Here is a 22,102-nt window from a genome sequence, read left to right on the forward strand (position 1 = left end):
TAGTCCTATCTGCTATGAGACCCACACACTCGAGCAATATTCTTGGATGGGTCACACGAGTGATTTGTAAGCAATCATTTTTGTAGATTGACTGCACTTCTCCAGTATTCTACCAATGAAGTAAGGTCTACCATTTCCTTTACCCACGACTGAACCTATGTTCTCATTCAGTTCCCAGTGACTCGTTGGTATAATAGTCTAAGGAAATTCGATTCTTTCATTTAGTGGAGTGCAAAACTTTCCATTACTGAACATTAAGAGCGAGTGGCCTGTCTCTGCGATACGTAGGAATCTTATCGAGGTCTGACTGAATATTTATTGAGCTTCTCTCGTGTAGTACTTCATTATATGTAACTGCATCATTTGAAAGAAGTCATTAATACACAACATGAAAAGCAGGCGGCCCAACACACCTTCCTGAGGCACTCCCAACATTACTTCTATATCTGAAGATAACTCTCCATCTGATGTACTTTTAAGGGTTTAGAACACCAAAGAATATACATCAACTACCTATTAAATTGTAAACTAAATCAAGATAGCTTTTTTTTGTTCTTGCATGTGGGAATGGTGTAATTCTGATAAAAATTACACAAATTGGTTTAAGGAATAGGATGGTGTCTACATTAGTTCCACAGACTGATAAGGTCACCCTATGATCTTATTTGATAGCTCAATATTGCCAACATATCTCCTGTTCATTTATTACTCTGCTCCATCATTTGATCACCTGACACACACAAATGCTATGGACAACAGATTTCATTAAAATTTTAAGCTTCACCTTCCAGCCTATTCAGATAATTTGGTCATCACTGTTTATGAGAATCAGTCAATTAATGCTGCCAAGAACACATCAGTATGGACATATGGCAATGAAACAACTAAGGGCAAATTTCTATCCAGGGCTCGCACATCAAAATGACATAGTTCAATCCAGAAACTTCCACACAATGTGAGTTTATGAGAAGTTACCTGAGCTCATTATCTGCATACATAGATGTGTAAAGTCTGCTGTGTCAATTTGATTTCATTGGTAGACTGACTCATCTCTGTTTTGGCGAAAAAATTACAAGATTTGAGTTGGGTGATACAACAGCATTGCTCCAGCAGATTGCCACAACTCTGGATCTCTTATTATATTGGCCACAGTAGTGGAGAGGAGATGGTCCACTTCACATACAAGTGGTGGAAACTAGAGTCTCCATACTTGTACTGAGGGATTGCCAATCAACGCTTACGTTTTCTGGAATAATTTTTCTCTTGTTTTTCAAGCACGTGAATTGTCTCAATTATGAACCTTGCATGAATGCCAGGATTATTGGCTTATCCCAAGCAGACAATATCAAGTACTGATACTGCCTGGTCTCTATCATGACCCCTCTCTCCAGACATTGGAAACCTTTCATATGCACACTAACATACAGTGGAAATTACTATGGGTTTATTACTGACGTTTAATGAGAAGCAATCATATATCAAACTAATTTCCACTAGAAAAAAAATCATATGCTGCCAGCTGACCCAATCCAACACTTCTACAAGCATATGTGATAATGCACTGCCAGTAAGTCTTATTTTTTCATCCTATGCAGTATCAGTTCATTCAACACAATATCGTATGTGCAAACTTGCAACCAAAGAGATCTGAACTTATGCATATTTGACAGAGTTGTCAAGTCCTAATGGTCTGTCTTATATCTGTGATGTGTATCTTAGGTGGCTTTCCGTACCTTCACTTCTGCAAGATACCAAACGGCAACCCTCCAGAATTATGGAGGGGTAGAAAGTTTAACATAAATTATCATTGTTCAGAGCCAATAACTCCATTGACACTATGACCTCAAATAATAAGGAGAACAAGGTTACATTACCACATCTCCTCCACACGGATCAGCCAAACAGTACAGGTACAAGTCTGTAGACATTTTAAATACTAAAGTTGAATGACAGTTGCATTACCCCATATTTGGTTCTTAATAACTAATACCTGGAACAGATACTTCTCTGAAAATGCACCTGTTCTGATGAGAGAATTTTTTTCCCCACCCAGTCTCATAAGCTATTAAAAAGATTTCTCTAATGAAATTATTGTGTTTTTCAAGCTTTTTGGCACTAATATTTCAGATATGATAGTATCCCTTACTACCAAATATACTGACTGTGGTGTCACCGCCAGACACCACACTTGCTAGGTGGTAGCCTTTAAATCGGCCGCGGTGCGGTAGTATACGTCGGACCCGCGTGTCGCCACTATCAGTGATTGCAGACCGAGCGCCGCCACACGGCAGGTCTAGAGAGACTTCCTAGCACTCGCCCCAGTTGTACAGCCGACTTTGCTAGCGATGGTTCACTGACGAAATATGCTCTCATTTGCCGAGACAATAGTTAGCATAGCCTTCAGCTACGTCATTTGCTACGACCTAGCAAGGCGCCATTATCAGTTGCTATTGATCTTGTGACGCATGTACAGTCATACCGACGTTCACCATTTATGGATTAAAGTTAAGTATTCCACCAGCTATGTCTGTTTTTTCTAAGTTCTAATTTCCTTGTCCTGTTCCAGACCTCACGCCAGCCTGCGTGAGCTAAAACGCGTGCCTTTCGGCTTACTCTAGTATTAAGGTGTTGGCTCTCCTGCCAACTCACAACACTGACAACCTTGAAACAAACTAAAAATGTACAAGAGATTCTATAACCATGGATAGTAATGAAATTATGCCACTATGTGGCATTTTGCGTTTGACAGGTATAGAGAAAGGTCAGCATGTAAATGTAAAAGAATTTCGGGAGTCAGGCAGTACACATATGAATATCCTGAATGCCATAATGAACTGCAAGAGATTTCTGCTTAAGTGATTCTATAATCCTGTGACAATTGATGAAATGTTGCCTCAGTTTAGAGGCCGCTACTCCTGGTCCCTATGTATACCACACAAACCCACAAAATATTCAATTAAAATATGCGCCATGAGTGACTGAAAAAAGTTTTATACCAGTAATATTGAAGTATATGTAGGAAAGCAGCTATATGGACCATTTCTAGTATCAAACAGCCCAACAACAATTGTAGAAAGGCTTGTCAGTGACATCAAAGGTACACACAGAAATGTCATTAACAATTGGTACACAAGCTGCCAGTAGTGGAAGACATGTTTGAGAAAAAATTGACAATTCTAGGCACTCTACACAAGAAGGAAAGGGAGATACCTCCTGAATTTTGCATCTAAGAGACCAGCCTATGGAGTTTCAAAATTTTGCTTCCAAGCTAATAAATTTCTTATTTGTACCCAACGAAAAGTAATTGTTCGCCGATACTCCCGTCCACAATGCACGATATAGATGATATCGACCCCAAACCAGGGAAGCCAATTATCATTATTGATTACATTCACACTGAAGGAGTAGTGGATACTGTAGATAAAATGATTACAGGTTATTCTGTTTCCAAAATCAGAAAGGGTTGGCCTATGGTGTTATTTTATAGTATGCTAAACATATCTGGGATAAATTGGCGAATTTTGTATTCACTTTCAAAACCAAAAGGAACCGTAAAAATTTGATGTAGTTTCCTGAAGAATTTAGCATTTGCATTGACAAATGAACACTTTGCAAAATAAATAGAAAATCATATCACCGAGGACCGACGTCCGAATTTTTTTTTAGAAGGAAACTCCCTTCAGAAGCTGTCATTGACACACCAGTGAGGATGAAGAATAGGCATCACTGTATGTGTGGAAGGAAAATCAAGGCATCTCCATGATTAAGGTTTCTATGAAGTGCAGTAAGTTTACTTGTCAAGCACATCTGACTACAGAGCCTTTGTGTGTTGCGTTTCATGAAAAGGAGACTGCCTGGATGTGTTTGTCATTGCACAATTGACACCTCTTGTCAGCAGTCATGTGAATATTGTCACACCCATTGCATGGTTGGTTGGTTGGTTGGTTTGGGGGAAGGGACCAAACAATGAGGTCATTGGTCCCACTGGATTAGGCAATGATGGGGAAGAAAATCAGCCATACCCAATCAGAGGAACCATCCCAACATTTGCCTTAAGTGATTTAGGGCAATCACGGAAAACCTAAATCGGGATGGCTGGATGCAGGTTTGAACCATCATCTCCTGAATGCGAGTCCAGTACACTAACCATTGCACCACCTCACTCTGATTGTCACTCACGTGAAAGAGATCCTGGACCTACACACAGCACAGACATCTGTCTAGACAGACATATGGTAAGGGCAACAGTGGCAGTTCTTACAGCTACCACACCACAGATAAGAGGGCTTGTGAGCCAACACATGCCAACATGAACTGTTGAAAACTGGTTATTAGTAGTGGGGCAAGCCTATCTTCCACCCACGGCACAGCGTCGACTTGCACACTTCGTGCTATCAGAGGATCATTTGGAAGACAGAATCGTGCGTCACAGACTTCGACAATGAAAGCAGATTCTGCCTGTGAGCAAGTGATGCTCATTTGCATGTACGACATGTACTGGTGAGTGATGTATCAAAGTCATTTCATTCAAGGTACACTGGTCTCACCACCGGCCTTACGGACGGGGTTGCGATAGGCTACAACTCTCATTTATCTTTGCATTTCTGAAAGGGACATGGACCATTGCTCTGTATGGGCAGAATGTTGTTAGCCCAGTTGTTCTGCCATTCTTGCAGCAGGAAATTAATGTGTCATCCCAACAGGATAACACTAGCCGACACAGCGCCCGTGGAACTCAACATGTTCTGCAAGACATGCAGACTCTTCTCTGGCCAGCACTTTCTCCACACTTGTCCCCAATGGAGCTGAGCAGGAGATGATTGTTGACAAATAGCAAGAGTCATTTCCTGTCCCAACAGCTCTTACAGAACTACAATAACAGGTCTGGCAAGTGTAGCATAGAGAATCCCAGTACAATATACACCATCTGTACAATAGACTGGGTGCCAAAGTCACATGTGGGGGCTGTACCACATACTAAAATGTGGCATTTTGGCATGGGCAAGTATATGATACCTCAGTACCACTTCTGCTACCAACCTGTAAATTTAGTCATTTCATGTACTCCATATGCACTGCTGCAACAATAAATCTTGAGTGATTTGGAAACTTCTGAAAGGGTGTAAAAATTTCTTATCCCAAGAATATATTTTTACACGTCACTGTTCACTTTAATTATGAAAAAATCTTTATAAATCTGAAGTACATATGTGGATCATGACAAATGTATGGAAGAAACTGTAATGCTATTGTAAATATAATACTGCAATTAATCTGTATATTTTAAAAATTTTTTTGTCCCATAATAATTCTGAAAAATTAAGAAAATACTATAACGAGAGTGAGCTTTTGTTAAGTTTAGTTTATCTATTTAAAATAACCTCTTTGACATAGGTGGATAAATGTATTAAAACATATTTTGTAAATAATTATGTAATAGTTCAAGTTCAACTGTAATTAATTAGGTCAATTTTGTATGTATATGTTGTCATTCTATTGTAGTGGTTCATACTTAGGGTTTTTGTAAACAGAAGTGTACATTGAAAATGTGTAGGGATCATAGGTAGAACGGAACTCTATTCTGTGGTGTAATGGAAAAGGTGGTGGGGCGTGCAAGTGAGATTTTGGCGCGCAAGTGGCCGATACAGTCGGTAATTGCACAGCAAGTAGTGAACACGCATTATGTTGGTCAAGCACTAGAATCCCCGAATTTAACTGCAAGTCTGACGTGTTCTACACGATTGGCACTGTACGGTAATAAATTAACAGCTCAGAAATTTGCAACTTTATCGTCGCCACCAAGAAGAAGACGGAGTATGTACATTGAGAGCCGTATATGTTTTTTCTTTTTTTTTTTTTTTGTGGTTTTCGGGCGCACAACTTCAATGGTCATTAGCGCCCTGACTACTCTAAGAATGCACCGCGAGGCACAAGTTGACAACAACAACTAAAAGGGAAAACACAATAAAAGACAGACTGACAGGCATAGGATTAAAAAACATCATCAAATGTCCTTAGCGAGGTTTGTCAAATTGATAAAACAAAGAACACGAGCAGCTGCTCGTGGGTCATCCGCTAAAATGGCATCTAAAGTAGTAGGCAGGTTAAGATCGAGGCGCAGTGTTTTAAGATCGGGACAGGACATTAAAATGTGACGAACCGTCAGCAAGTGCCCACATGGGCAGAACGGCGCCGGCGCAGCCGTCAGCAGATGGCGATGGCTGAACCGGCAGTGTCCAATTCTTAACCTTGCTAAAACGACCTCCTCCCGCCGAGAAGGGCGTGAGGAGGACGTCCAAGCCACGGGAAGAGGTTTTAAGGCCCGAAGCTTGTTGTCGGTAAGTGCAGCCCAATCGGCATGCCACAGCGACACAACGCGCCGACAAATGACCCTGCTAAAATCGGACGAAGGGACACAACAAGAAGCTGTCCGAGGCTGGAGGACCGCAGCCTTGGCCGCGGCATCTGCAGCTTCGTTCCCAGGGATACCGACATGGCCAGGAACCCACATAAAGCTAACCGGCGTACCGACGTCCACCAGCTGCTGAAGAGAGCGTTGGATCCGGTGTACGAAAGGGTGAACCGGGTACGGATCACTGAGGCTCTGGATGGCGCTCAGGGAATCTGAGCAGATGACATAAGCAGAATGTCGGTGGCAGCAGATGTACAGAACAGCCTGGTAGAGGGCAAAGAGCTCAGCTGTGAAGACCGAACAATGGCCATGGAGCCGGTATTGGAAACTTTGTGCCCCGACAATAAAGGAACACCCGACCCCGTCATTGGTCTTAGAGCCATCTGTATAAATGAAAGTCATGTTGTTGAACTTCGAACGAAGTTCCAAAAAACGGGAGTGGTAGACCGAACCGGGGGTGACCTCTTTTGGGAGCGAGCTGAGGTCGAGGTGAACGCGGACCTGAGCCTGGAGCCAAGGTGGCGTGCGGCTCTCGCCCACTCGAAAGGTTGCAGGGAGTGAAAAATGAAGGTGTTGAAGGAGGCGACGAAAGCGAACTCCAGGGGGTAGCAAGGCAGAGACACACAACCCGTATTGAAGGTCAAGAGAGTCGTCAAAAAAGGAACGATAAGAAGGATGGTCGGGCATTGACAGTAGCCGACAGGCATACCGACAAAGCAGTATATCGCGCCGGTAGGTGAGTGGCAATTCGCCAGCGTCAGCATGAAGACTTTCTACGGGACTGGTATAAAATGCTCCGATCGCAAGTCGTAAACCCCGATGTTGTATGGAGTTGAGGCGGCGTAAGATGGATGGCCGTGCAGAGGAGTATACGAAGCTCCCATAATCCAGCTTGGAGCGGACGATCGACCGATATAGACGAAGTAGGACGGTTCGATCCGCTCCCCACGACATACCACTGAGAACACGGAGGACATTTAAAGAACGGGTACAACGGGCGGCCAAATATGACACATGTGGAGACCAGCTAAGTTTCCTGTCAAAGGTAAGGCCTAAAAATTTGATTGTCTCCACGAGTGGGAGAGCAACGGGACCGAGTCGTAAGGACGGTGGGAGAAACTCTTTGTAGCGCCAGAAGTTAATACAGACCGTCTTCTCGGCAGAAAAACGGAAGCCATTGGCGACACTCCAGGAGTAAAGTCGGTCAAGAGAACGCTGAAGACAGCGCTCCAAGACACGTGGACACTGCGCGCTGCAATAGATGGTAAAATCGTCCACGAAAAGGGAGCCTGATACATCAGCTGGGAGGCAATCCATTATTGGATTGATCGCGATGGCGAAGAGAGCGACGCCCAAAACTGAGCCCTGTGGCACCCCATTCTCCTGGCGAAAGGTGTCGGACAGGACAGAACCCACACGTACCCGAAACTGTCGATCCATTAAAAAGGAACGAATAAAAAGAGGGAGGCGACCGCGAAAGCCCCACGTATGCATGGTGCGGAGAATGCCCGCCCTCCAACAGGTGTCGTAAGCCTTCTCCAAATCAAAGAACACAGCCGCGGTCGGGCGCTTCCGCAAGAAGTTATTCATGATGAAGGTCGACAAGGTAACCAGATGGTCGACAGCAGAGCGGCGCCTTCGAAATCCACATTGTACATTGGTAAGTAGGCGTCGAGACTCGAGCAGCCAAACCAATCGAGAGTTAACCATTCGCTCCATCACTTTACAGACACAGCTGGTAAGCGAGATAGGTCGATAACTGGAAGGCAAGTGCTTTCCTTCCCCGGCTTAGGAATCGGGACAACAATAGACTCGCGCCAGCATGCGGGAACATGTCCCTCAATCCAGATGCGATTATATGTACGAAGAAGAAAACCTTTACCCGCAGGAGAAAGGTTCTTCAGCATCTGAATATGAATAGAATCAGGCCCTGGAGCGGAGGACCGCGATCGGCCAAGTGCGGTTTCGAGTTCCCGCATGGTGAATGGGGCATTATAACTTTCACAATTCGAGGAGCGGAAGTCACGTGGCCTAGCCTCCTCGGCCTGTTTGCGGGGGAGGAAGGCAGGGTGGTAATGAGCGGAGCTCGAAACCTCGGCGAAAAAGCGGCCGAAGGCATTGGAGACAGCCTCAGGGGCCACAAGGACTTCATTCGCGACCTTCAAGCCAGAAATTGGGGAGCGGACCTTAGTGCCAGATAGCCGGCGCAGGCTACCCCAGACAACAGAAGAAGGATTAGAACTGTTGAAGGTGCTGGTGAAAGCAGCCCAGCTGGCTTTCTTGCTTTCTTTAATAATACGACGACACTGAGCACGTAATCGTTTATAATTAAGACAATTCGCCACTGTAGGGTGGCGTTTAAAGGTGCGTAAAGCACGTCGACGAGCACGTAAAGCGTCCCTACATGCTGCGGTCCACCAGGGGACCGGTACGCGACGTGGAGAAGAAGTAGGGTGAGGGATGGAATATTCAGCAGCAGCGAGAATGACTTCCGTGAGGTGTGCGACCTGACGATCGCAGCTTGTGAAGGTTTGATCCTGAAAGGTCGCCCTGGAAGAGAAGAGCCCCCAGTCTGCCTTGGAGATGGTCCAACGAGAGGAGCACGGAGAGGGAGTATGCTGCAGGAGATGGATAACACACGGGAAGTGGTCGCTCGAATATGTATCAGCAAGTGCATACCACTCAAACCGGCGTGCAAGTTGGGGAGTACATGTAGAGAGGTCTAAATGGGAATAGGTATGAGATGTGTCCGAAAGAAAAGTAGGGGCGCCAGTATTGAGGCAGACAAGATTGAGCTGGTTGAAAAGGTCTGCTAACAAGGAGCCCCTCGGGCAGGATGCTGGAGAGCCCCAAAGAGGATGGTGGGTATTGAAGTCTCCAGTTAACAAAAATGGTGCGGGTAGCTGAGCAATAAGTTGCGTCATGTCTGCCCTGGTAACGGCAGATGACGATGGAGCGTAAACGGTACAAAAGGAAAACGTAAAAGTGGGGAGAGTAATGCGGATGGCAACTGCCTGCAGGCCGGTGTGCAACGTGATGGGATCGTAGTAAATATCATCCCGGACCAGCAACATAACCCCTCCATGAGCTGGGATACCTACCACAGGGGGTAGGTCAAAACGCACAGAGGTGTAGTGTGCCAAGGCAATGTGATCGCATGGGCGTAGCTTCGTTTCCTGGAGGGCTACGACGAGCGGACGATGCGAGCGGAGCAGCAACTTCAAGTCCTCTCGGTTGGAGCGAACGCTGCGAATATTCCAATTAATAAGTGCCATCGTAAGAAAAGGAAGATGAGAGAAGGGGTCACCTCGAAGGCCGGTTACGGCCTGGCTTCGAGCGAGCACTGCCGCCGCTAGCAGGAGGCGGACAGTCATCGTCCATGGGGTCTATAGGGTCATCGGCCATCTCAGGAGGATGGCCGGGAGGGGGAGCTTCCTCCGCCGGTGAACGGCCAGATGTTCGGCTACCAGCGGTGCGGCCAGGCGAAACGGATGATGGCCTGGGGCGGCAACCGCTGGGTGGCGCAGGAGAAGAAAGGCGCCGCGGCGGAGAAGGAGAACTGTGCTTCCTATGCGCCTTTTTAGAAGGACGTTTGGTGGAAGTACCGGTCGAAGGCTGGGAGGTTGAGGGACGGAGGAAGTCTGCACGGGATGGTTCCTTCTTGAAGGCCCGTGCATCTGACTTCGGGGTCTTCGACTGAGCAGAAGCTGAGGAAGTGGCTGGTGTCTGTGGGGTGATGGGAGGAAGAGGAGACGTCGACCGCGTGACCTTAGCACTGGCCGAACGGACGACCGTGGTGCTGAAGGTCAGATCGCATGTCTGGGTTGCTACCTCCCGGGTAGTCCGAGGAGAGGCGAGGACAGTGCTGTATTTCCCCGCTGGGAGCAGCGTGGGCTTCCTACTAGCCAATAGCTTGCGAGCAGCCGAGGTGGACACTTTCTCTTTGACTCGAATTTCCTGGATACAGCGTTCTTCCTTATAGACAGGACAGTCGCGGGAGGATGCGGCATGGTCACCCTGACAGTTCACACAACGAGGAGACGGAGGTGGACAGTCACCCTCATGGGCATCCCTGCCACAAGTGACACATTTAGCCGCATTGGAACAAGACTGTCGAGTGTGATTGAAACGCTGACACTGGTAGCAGCGCGTAGGTGTCGGGACATAGGGGCGAACAGAAATAACCTCGTAGCCCGCCTTGATGCGCGATGGCAGCTTAACACTATCGAAGGTTAAGAAAAGTGTCCAGGTCGGTACAAGGTCATTGTTGACCTTTTTCATGACCCGATGGACAGCCGTCACGCCCTGCTCAGCGAGGAAAGATTGAAGCTCCTCGTCAGTCAATCCGTCGAGAGAGCTACTATAGACTACACCACGAGACGAATTCAAAGTGCGGTGGGCCTCCACCCGGACAGGGAACGTGTACAAGAGTGTGGCCCAAAGCAGTTTTTGTGCCTGAAAGGCACTCTCAGTTTCTAGTAATAAGGTACCGTTACGCAACCTGGTACAAGATTTGACAGATCCGGCTATGGCATCTACGCCCTTCTGGATAACGAAAGGGTTGACAGAGGAAGAATCCTTTCCATCCTCAGATCGAGAAACTACGAGGAACTGTGGGGCAGGCGGTAGTATTTATGTCACTGTTGGTTGGTCACGTTTCCGTTTGTGGGTCGAAGTCGAAAGCGATGGAGTAGAATCCATTGCGGAGGAATCCCCCATGATTGCCAGCGTCTCCGATGGCGCGCTCCTTCCTTGTGGGGACCCTCTCAGAGGGCACTCCCGCCTTAGGTGAATGTTTACACCTCAGGTCACACCTCCCGAGAAACAGACGGAGGGACCAATCGGCATGGTCAGAAGGTATCAGCTCAGGCAATCACCCCTCCCCGGGCCTGGCCTTTACCAGGGGGTATGCGCGTGCCTTACATGTCTACCCAGGGCGGGGACTTAAGCGTTACCCCGTCACCGGCTACGCGTGCGAACGCGTGGGTCGGCCTTCAGACACGCACAGGGAGGAAGGAAGAAGAGGAAAAAGAAGAGAGAGGGAGAGAGAGGACAGACTGTCTCAAACGCCGAGGCGGAGACCAGAGAAGGCAAGGAGAAGAAGGCAATGAGAAAGCAAGGAGAAGGAGGCAAGGAGAAGGCAAGGAGAAGAAGGCAATGAGAAGGGAAGGAGAAAAAGGCAATGAGAAGGCAAGGAGGAGTCAAGGGAAAGAGTAAGGAAGACAGTGAAGTGGAGAAGAGCAAAGAAAGGAACCAACAAAAGGAAGGAAGAAACGAGAAGTGAAAAACCAAAAAGACCACGATTATAGGTCGTGAAACCGTCCGTCTCCGGACGCAGGCGCTAACTACCCCCGTGAGGGGGATGGACTCCTTTTAGTCGCCTCTTACGACAGGCAGGAAGACCTCGGGCCTATTCTAATCCCCGGACCCGCAGGGGGGAGCCGTATATGTGCAACGTTACTACGCAGCACCACCTCACGCCACCTTCGACATCAGTAACAGGCAAAGTACTTCATTTAGAAGTGTATCACACTATGAACCATCCATCTTCAATCAGTCAGTGGAATATAAGTGTTAAATGTACCTCTGTGTTTAACAGTAATTTTCCTATCTCATTTACCTCAGTAGGGTCCCTACCTAAAAGAATTTATTCCGAGTATCCTGATGTTTATTGAAGCTTGAATAATAGTAAATAACAGGCAATTGTACTGTTTTGGTAGTAAATTCTGATAATCATTATTAAATACTATAGTTTGCACATATCAGTTTAAGGGCCACCGCTTTGCGTGACCATGTGGATAAGTTTTCAATAGTATTTGTGAAAGTAAAGTAACATAACTGTTTAACTGCAAAAATGTAAACAGTAATTGGTCGTGTTGCTTCTCTGTGTCAAAGAAAGCCAGACAAATATTGGTTTTAGTAAAACGTTAACAAATAACGGTCGTAAAGAAATGAAATTTAGTCATCTTTAATAATAGTTTTGGTCATACGAATGATAGGTATAAGTTTAATTTTATTCTTTTTGTATCCTTGTTGAAACATGTGTGTGTCTTCTTTAAATAATTACTTAAGTATAGTGATAAATACCATAAGTAAGAGAAAGTGGGATTAATAGTACTTACTGCCAAGTGACCGCAGTAAGTGAAAGTAGTTATTTATTCAGCGTCGAAAATCACTTCATCTTTTTGTGTAGACACTGTGCCCGATTTGAGCTGGCGGACATTTTGTTAAGCAAAATAGTTTATTGTTATAACAGGATTTGTCTGATAAAAGGTTTCCAAAAGTAATTATTCTCACTGCTTTTACCCAAACTGTATGATTCGGAGAAAAATAGTTGGATACTTTAGCATTGGGTTGAACACTGCTAAAATCTCTCTCCGAGAGTCAATGGTTTGGAGTGTTAGTGCTGCGTGATTTTGTGGTGGTGTTCCTGCCGCTACTTGCTGCACAGCTCTGACATTCCAAATCGCAGATCTTCCATCTTTACAGTGGTAGAAGTTAAACGTTCTGTTACCGTACTGACAAGAACTTGAAAGTAACGTTGCAAAACCAACACAGTTGCTCTCTCAGCATCGTAATACATAATACACATTTTACGTTTATGCAGCTATGTGTAGGGACAGTAACACTTTCTCTAAAAACATTAACAGTATCATGTAAGACTGATGTTAACAGGGACATTATGCAACTAATGCAGAAGTCCACATCTTTCCAGTGTTGAAGATGATGCTAGGAGAATGGTTAAATGAACTTACATTGCAAACTCTAACAATCATAATAACCTGGTAGGGAAGTATGAGGAGGCCACCCCATATATGATTAGCGAACCAGAGGTTCGTTCAGCTATCTATTACTTTACTCAACTGTCTTGCACCTGTATGTGATACTCTAGTGACAAATTGTCTACTGAATCTACCATGAAGGACCTATCCCCACAGATTGGGGCTCCTGCATTAACTCAATGGAATAACAGTGCTTGCTCGACACAGATGACTGGATAATTCTAACGTAATTTGAGTCTCATGTGAGGAATTCTTAGAGGAGCAAAGCATCCGCTTTCTGGATGGAAAGCCGATATTGGCTGAAGCTGGCAAAATTCCTCGGAAATCAGTGAAAGAACTATGCTAGAACAGTTTAGCCTGTTCAAAGAAAGTAAACCACAAATTATGGCCTAATCAATGTAATTTTAGTTTCAGATTCACCTAGCAAATGATAATAAGAAGTAAAAAAATGGCATTTGTCAGAAGAAAACTATCAGGTTTGAAAATATAATGTAACTGAATAGATAAAAGATCTACTCACCAACACTCACAGAGGGTATTACAGTTTGCAAGCTTTGGGAGCCAGTGGCTTCTCTCTTGGCAGAGGGGTTGAAGGGGAAGGAAGAGATGTGACGGAGAAGGCCTGTTGAGGTGTACAAAAAGTGGTAGAATTTGCTAAAGTCGTCCGAAACAAGGAGGCCATTTGAGGAATTAAGAGTCCCAACTTCTCCCAACTCCACTCCTTTTTTCTAAACCTCACCAGTTCTTTTCCTTGACCTCTCTTTCTTCCCCTTCAACCTTTCTTCCACAAGGAAGGCCACTGACTACTTAAGCTTGCCAACTTAAAGACCTATGTAGTAGATCTTTTTATGTATCCAATTGCACTATAAATTATTAGAAGAGTAAGTCAAATGAGGACAGAAAATCAAGATGGACATTCAACACAGTGAAGATAGGACATTTGATGCATTCTGAGCATCATGCAACCAAGAAATACCTTGGCACAATTGAATTATGGCTCCTCCTCTCTAACACTCTCCCCATTCTGTTGTTACCTCCTTTTTTTTTTTTTTAGGGCGCAAAACTGCCATGGTCATTAGCGCCCGGTCCGTGACTTAGGAAACAGTAAAGAATGACAGTGGAAACCAGTAGCAATGGGAACGAAAGTCATAAAATTGGAGAAACTAAAAATAGAAGGAAGGCTTAAAAATCCACTACAGAAAGGGGTTGGTTGTCCCCAAAAAAAGCTTCAAATGACTGAAGTCATTTCGCTGGCACTAATAAACTCGAGAACGCGTTCGGCTGAGCGTGTGTCATCTGCTAAAATCGACGATATATCAGGCGATAGCTGTAGACGGGCGCGTAACGGATTAAAATAGGGGCATTCAATTAAAAGGTGTCTTACCGTCCACAGCTGAGAGCAGTGTCGACAGAGTGGGGGAGGATCGCCGCTTAAAAGATGTCGATGGCTAAAAAGACAGTGCCCTGTCCGGAGTCTAGTTAAAATTACCTCCTCCCGACGACGCGTTCGGGAGGAAGAGGTCCAAGCACAAGGAAGAGCTTTCACGTCCCGCAATTTATTATGGGGAAGTGTCGACCAATGCGCGTGCCATAAATGAACAACACGACGACATAAAACGCTCCGTAGATCGACAAAGGGAATCGACTGGATAGCTGGCCGAAGAAGAGAGACTGCAGCCTTGGCTGCAATATCGGCCGCCTCATTTCCAGAGATACCAAGGTGTCCCGGGAGCCAGAGGAACGCCACAGAGACGCCCCCCAGGTGGAGCAAGCGCAGACAGTCTCCAAGCTCTTTATCCTGTGCACCCTCTGGTCCACCGGATTCAGGACTGAGGAGAGAGCTGAGAGAATCTGAGCAGATAACGTACTGTATCCGCCGATGGCGGCGGATGTAGTGGACAGCCTGGAGAACAGCGTAAAGCTCCGCAGTATACACCGAACACTGGTCGGGAAGCCGAAATTGACTTGGGGTGTCGCCAACAATATAGGCACTCCCTACACCTAACGATGTTTTCGAGCCGTCGGTGTAAATAAATGTGGCGTCCGTCATTTGTGCACAGAGAGCAGCAAATGCCCGACGATAAACAAGTGAAGGGGTACCATCCTTGGGAAATCAACAAAGGTCACGGAGCAGGCAGATCCGGGGATGGAGCCAAGGCGGTGCTGTACCCCAAGTTGTCAAGAAGGTTTTAGGAAAGCAGAAGGAAAGAGAATGGAGCAGTTGACGGAAGCGGACTCCCGGGGGTAGTAGGGAGGAGGAGCGGCCTGCATACCCGACATCAAAGGAGGCGTCGAAAAAAAGGTCATGGGCTGGATTAGCAGGCATGGAAGACAGATGGCTAGCATAACGACTCAGAAGGACTGCTTGCCGATTGGACAGCGGAGGTCCAGCAGTCTCAGCATAAAGGCTTTCCACAGGGCTAGTGTAAAAAGCTCCAGACACTAAACGTATCCACGGTGGTGGAGAGAGTCGAGACGACGAAGAATAGACGGCCGAGCAGAGGAGTAGACTATGCTTCCATAATCCAATTTCGAGCGCACTAAGGCGCGATAGAGGCGGAGAAGGACCACTCGGTCCGCTCCCCAGGAGGTTCCATTCAGGACACGGAGGGTGTTGAGGGATCGCAGACAGCGAGCCGAAAGATAGGAAACGTGGGAGGACCAGCACACTTTTCTGTCAAACATAAGACCTAAGAATTTAGCGACGTCTGAAAACGGAAGGTTGACAGGACCTAGATGTAAGGAGGGTGGAAGAAACTCCTTACGTCGCCAAAAATTAACACAAACGGTCTTACTGGGAGAAAAACGGAAGCCAGTTTCGATGCTCCAAGAGTGGAGGCGATTGAGACATCCTTGAAGACGTCGTTCAAGAAGGCTGGTCCATTGAGAGCTGTAGTAGATCGCAAAATCGTCCACAAGGAGGGAGCCCGAGACATCAGGAAGGAGACAATCCATAATTGGATTTATGGCAATGGCAAACATTACCATACTCAGCACGGAGCCCTGGGGTACCCCGTTTTCTTGGGAGAAAGTACGGGAGAGAGTAGTGTTCACCCGCACCCTAAATGTGCGCTCTGCCATAAATTCGCGAAGGAAAAGGGGCAGCCGGCCTCGAAAGCCCCAAGAGAACAGTGTGCGGAGGATGCCTGTCCTCCAACAGGTATCGTATGCTCTCTCCAGATCAAAAAATATTGCTACCGTTTGGCGTTTCCGGGGAAAATTGTTCATGATATAAGTGGAGAGAGCAACAAGATGGTCAACTGCAGAACGATGCTTTCGGAATCCGCATTGGGCAGGTGTTAAAATACTGCGGGATTCCAGCCACCAAGCTAAACGGTAATTCACCATACGCTCCAAAACCTTACAGACACTACTCGTGAGAGAAATGGGGCGACAGCTAGAGGGGAGATGTTTGTCCTTTCCAGGTTTCGGAACGGGAACGACGATAGCTTCCCGCCATCGTCTGGGAAAAGTACTGTCGGTCCAAATTCGATTATAAAGGCGAAGGAGGTAACGCAGACTATGGGTTGATAAATGCAGCAACATTTGGACATGGATACCATCCGGTCCTGGGGCGGTGGAGCGAGAAGAAGAGAGGGCATGTTGGAGTTCCCTCAAGGAGAAAACAGTATTGTAGCTTTCGTGATTTTGAGAGGAGAAAGCAAGATGTCGCACTTTCGCTGCACGTTTCTTCGGGAGAAACGCTGGCGGGTAATTTGAAGAGCTCGAAATCTCAGCAAAGTGCTGACCCAACGAGTTAGAAATTGCGATGGGGTCCACTGATGTATCATGCGCGACAGTGAGCCCAGAGACCGGGGAGAAACTAGGCGCGCCTGAGAACCGTCGTAGCCGACTCCAAACTTCCGAGGAGGGAGTGAAGGTGTTAAATGAGCTAGTAAAGAAGTCCCAGCTTGCCTTCTTGTTATCGCTGATGACGCGACGGCACCGCGCTCGTAGCTGCTTATAGCGGATACAGTTGGCCAAAGAAGAATGGCGACGGAAAACGCGGAGAGCACGTCGCCGCTCGCGTATTGCATCACGGCATGCCTCGTTCCACCAAGGAACTGGGTGGCGCCGGGGCAATTCGGAGGTGCGTGGTATTGAACGTTCCGCAGCTGCAAGAATAACGTCGGTAATATGTGTGACCTTATCGTCGACGCTGGGAAAGCGACGGTCATCGAATGTCGCTAGAGACGAAAAAAGTGTCCAATCAGCTTGGGCAAACTTCCAGCGTCGCGGGCGCATATATGGCAGTTGAGGCTGCAGTCTAAGGACACATGACAAGTGGTCACTCGAGTGTGTATCATCAAGGGCGAACCATTCGAAGCGCCGAGCTAGCGGAACAGTACCGACCGCAAGGTCTAAATGAGATAAATTTGTCGTGGAAGTAGACAAAAATGTGGGGACCCCAGTATTGAGGCAAACTAGATCCGCTTGGTGGAAGACGTCTAGCAATAGTGAGCAACGTGGACAAGGATGTGGAGATCCCCAAAGCGGGTGGTGGGCATTGAAGTCCCCAACCAGCAAATAGGGGGGTGGAAGCTGACCAAGAAGATGAAGGAGATCACCTCGTGCCATTGGTGTGGACGATGGAATGTATACAGTACAAAGAGCGAACGTGTATCCGGAAAGGGAAAGACGGACGGCAACAGCTTGGAAGGAAGTGCTGAAGTGGATTGGGTGATAATGGAGGGTATCATGGAGAAGAAGCATGAGTCCTCCATGTGATGGAGTGCCTTCAACAGAGGGGAGATCATATTGGACGGACTGAAAATGAGGGAGAACAAAGCGGTCATGGGGACGCAGCTTTGTTTCCTGAAGACAGAAGATGACCGGCGAGTAGGATCGCAAGAGGATCGAGAATTCATCCCGATTGGCTCGAATACCGCGGATATTCCAGTGGATAATGGACATAGGGTGAACAGAAAATGGAGGAATGTGACCAAGGTCGCTGTCAACGACTGCTCAGAGCTTGCGACCGACAGCATGGAATGGCATTCAGCCGAAGGTAGAAGATCCTGATCCATAGGTTGGTCAGGAGCAGCTCCTGCCACCAGCGATCGGCCAGTTGATCGGCCGCCAGCAGTGCGCCTCGGCGACACAGAAGACGGCCGAGGGCAATTTCCGCCAGGTGGTGCTGTAGATGGGACACGCCTTGGCGGAGAAGGAGGGGAACAGGGGTTTCTTTGTAGCCTTCTTGGAAGTATGATGTTTAGATGAAGGAGGAACCGATGGTTGTGAAGTTTGGGTACGTAAAAAATCTTCACGAGTGTGCTCTTTTTCGAAGTCTTGGTGTCTGACTTTTGGGCTCGAGATTTAGCAGAACCCGATGAAGGGTGAGCCAGAGAGTGGGCAGGCGAAAGTGGTGAGGTTGAACGGGCGATCTTTGCGCTGGCCGATCTGACGACCGTGGCACTAAAGGTGAGGTCGCAAGTCTGCGTGGCCGCCTCCTTTGTTGGCCGAGGAGAAGCGAGGACAGTGCTGTATTTTCCTGTCTGAGGCACGGTGGGCTGTCGACTGGCGAATAATTTTCGAGCAGCAAAGGTCGACATCTTTTCCTTCACTCTTATTTCCTGGATGAGCTTTTCGTCCTTAAAAACGGGGCAATCTCGAGAGGAAGCAGCGTGGTCACCCATACAGTTGATGCAGCGAGGGGATGGAGGTGGACAAGCACCCTCATGGGCATCCTTGCCACACGTAACACATTTGGCCGGATTGGAACAGGACTGGCTAGTGCGATTGAACCGCTGACACCAATAGCAACGCGTAGGGTTCGGGACATAAGGGCGAACGGAAATTATCTCATAGCCTGCTTTGATTTTCGATGGGAGTTGAACTTTGTCAAATGTCAAGAAGACAGTGCGGGTTGGAATGATGTTCGTGTCAACCCTTTTCATAACTCTATGAACAGCTGTTACACCCTGGTCAGACAGGTAGTGCTGAATTTCTTCGTCAGACGATCCATCGAGGAAGCGTGTATAAACGACTCCACGCAAGGAATTTAAAGTGCGGTGCGCTTCAACCTGGACAGGTAAGGTGTGGAGCAGTGAAGTACGCAGCAATTTTTGTGCCTGGAGGGCACTGACTGTTTCTAACAACAAGGTGCCATTCCGTAATCTCGAACAAGACCTTACAGGACCTGCAATTGCGTCGACACCTTTCTGAATAATGAAAGGGTTGACCATGGAGAAGTCGTGACCTTCGTCAGAACGAGAAACAACAAGGAACTGTGGCAACGATGGAAGAACTGCCTGTGGCCGAGACTCAGTGAACTTACGTTTGTGAGCAGACATAGTGGAAGGTGAGGAAACCATTGTGGAAGAATCCCCCACGATTACCGGCGTCTCCGATGGTGCGCTCCTCCCTTGTGGGTGCCCTCTCTGAGGGCACTCCCGCCTTAGGTGATTGTTCACACCTCAGGTCACACCTCCCGACAAACGGACGGAGGGACCAATCGGCACTTTCGGAAGGTATCAGCTCAGGTAATCACCCCTCCCTGGGCCTGGCCATTACCAGGGGGTACGTACGTGTCCTACCTGTCTACCCGGGGCGGGGAATTATGCGTTAATCCGTCACCGGCTACGCACAAAAAGGCGTGGGTCGGCCTTCAGACACGCACAGGGAGGAAGAAAGAGAAAGGGGAAGGAAAGAAGGTCTCAAACGCCGCAGCGGAGAAAAGGGTTAAGAGAAGAGGTAAGGAAAAGAGAAGGACAAAGGAAGGATGAAGACATACAAGCAAGGAAGGTGAAGAATGCGGTACATTTACGAGCGTCCGTCTCTGGACGTAGGCACAAACCATACTCCCAGAGGGGGAGAAAGGGAAGGAAAGAGCCAGAGGTGTGGGGCGGGGAGGGGGGGGGGAGCGAAGGTGGGGGATGGGGAAGGATGTGGAAAGGGAAGGGTATGCAGCCCGGAAATGAAGGAAGGCCACATTAGCTCGGGGTCCCGTGCTCGCTACACACGTATCCACAAAAGAGTTGTGGACCCCCTGGGGGGTGTTTGAAAATGGTATAGAGTTGTGGCTAGAGGAGAGATGCTGACAAATGTTGCCTGTCTGGTGTCTCCAACTATGCAGCCTCCTGAGCAACAGAGAAGATAACACATAGCAGCCACCGAGAAGAGACAACAGCCAACGATTACAATACGAAAATTGTTACGAGTGGCGATAGCGCTCTTTGTTGATCATTTTAGTGGTTCATATAAACTTTTAACACAGTTCTAATAGGCAGTATTATTTAGGTCAGAGTATGCAAAGGCTGTCTGCCCAGGTATCCTAACATCAGCTGTCAGGTAGGATCAAATGTGTAAGGTTAGGTGAGTCGATGAGACAAATTGACTAACAGGGGATACTGTGGTTCAATAACTGAATTTTGCTAATTTCTTAAGAGGTCAACACATGTTCCTAGGAGTATTTGAGAATTTGACTTAACTGTGACTCAGAGCTGAATGTTATTCGAGATTTTTGTGAATGTGTGAGTATTTGGAGGACCAAAGTCGAGTTGCTAAATCCTGGATGATTTATATTTTGATTGCTGTACATCAATGAAATGATTGATTGAGTTTATCTAGTTTCAAGACTATTTGTAATGCTATTGCCCCCAATTTTTTTCCAGTCTAGTGTACTAGTGAGCCTATGCAGAACATTCTTGCAAGGAAGAATAGTTCCTTGTTGTATATGGTATCAGTTGGTGATTAGTATTGAGCTCATGAGGTAGACTTAGGTCCAATGTATTTTGTTAGAAGGCACTTGTTAATTGATTATGGAATCTGAGATTTGTAGCACACTGCTGTCACCAAGAGTTGAAAAGATTTTTGAACAATTTGAGGAGAGTTCAAATTAACGGATCCTTCAGATACAATGAACTGTGTTTCATGTCTTTCACTTTTAAATAAAATTAATGAGTGACCATCAAAGACTGTAAGACACAGAGGGAAAGAGCAATTGTTAGTCACCAACAAGTGATGATGAAAAGTACTGCTTGCATATTTTAATGTTTGGGTAAGAGGTCAGAATTATTGGATAGTTCTTGGTTACACCGTCCCTTGTTTAGAGCAGCTGTCATGTGTAAAGAAAAAAATATTTCATGAATAAAAAGTCAAAATTAAGCTGCTGAATTCATTTCATACAGTCATTTAATACCAATGGTTTATGATTAGTATTAAAGGAAAGGTCATAACATTGAAAGGAAAGTAGTACATGGAAAAGAAAGTAATGAAGATTACTATTATACTATTAGGTGGCCATTTTAAGGATGAAACAACAAAAGTAACCTCAGTAGATAGTAGCTTTAACACAGACAATTTCATCACTAGGATGTAACATAACCATTGAGTTTGCTTATATTGATGTAGTTGTGTACTTAAAGAAAGAAAAATGTTGAATGGCTTCAAGCATTCCCTATGAAAGAAATATCTGTAAAATACTAGCAATCAAATGAAAGAAGGAATATAAAATGGAAATATTAATGTCATTAGGCACACAACAGCCAAAAACAGGAATAACCAATCATATTTCACAACATTTGGGTTGGATCATATGACATTCCCCACTTGTTACTTCAAAGACTCAATACTAATTTTTGTCAATATTTTATTGTTATTGTACTATAAACTACACATTATGACAGTATGCCATTTCAAGACAATGGGGCACTGATGTTTATCACAGATATCACTCTTGGTACAATTTGTTATAGTTAAATTTCAGTTAATGGCATCAATGGCAAAAAGGTGTTAGAGACCTTAAGATCAAGAGTCCTTCACCAGGTAGTTGTATGTGAATGACATGTTGTGGTTTGAGGCATGCGGTTATGGTGCCAGAAGAAATAGGTTTGCATCCTCTAACATTCTAATTTTGTTGTTGTGTTATTTACATATAAGAATGTCCTCTCTTAGAAATGAATTTCAT

This window comes from Schistocerca nitens, chromosome 12 (genome assembly GCF_023898315.1).
Source record: "Schistocerca nitens isolate TAMUIC-IGC-003100 chromosome 12, iqSchNite1.1, whole genome shotgun sequence".
Lineage (NCBI taxonomy): Eukaryota > Metazoa > Arthropoda > Insecta > Orthoptera > Acrididae > Schistocerca > Schistocerca nitens.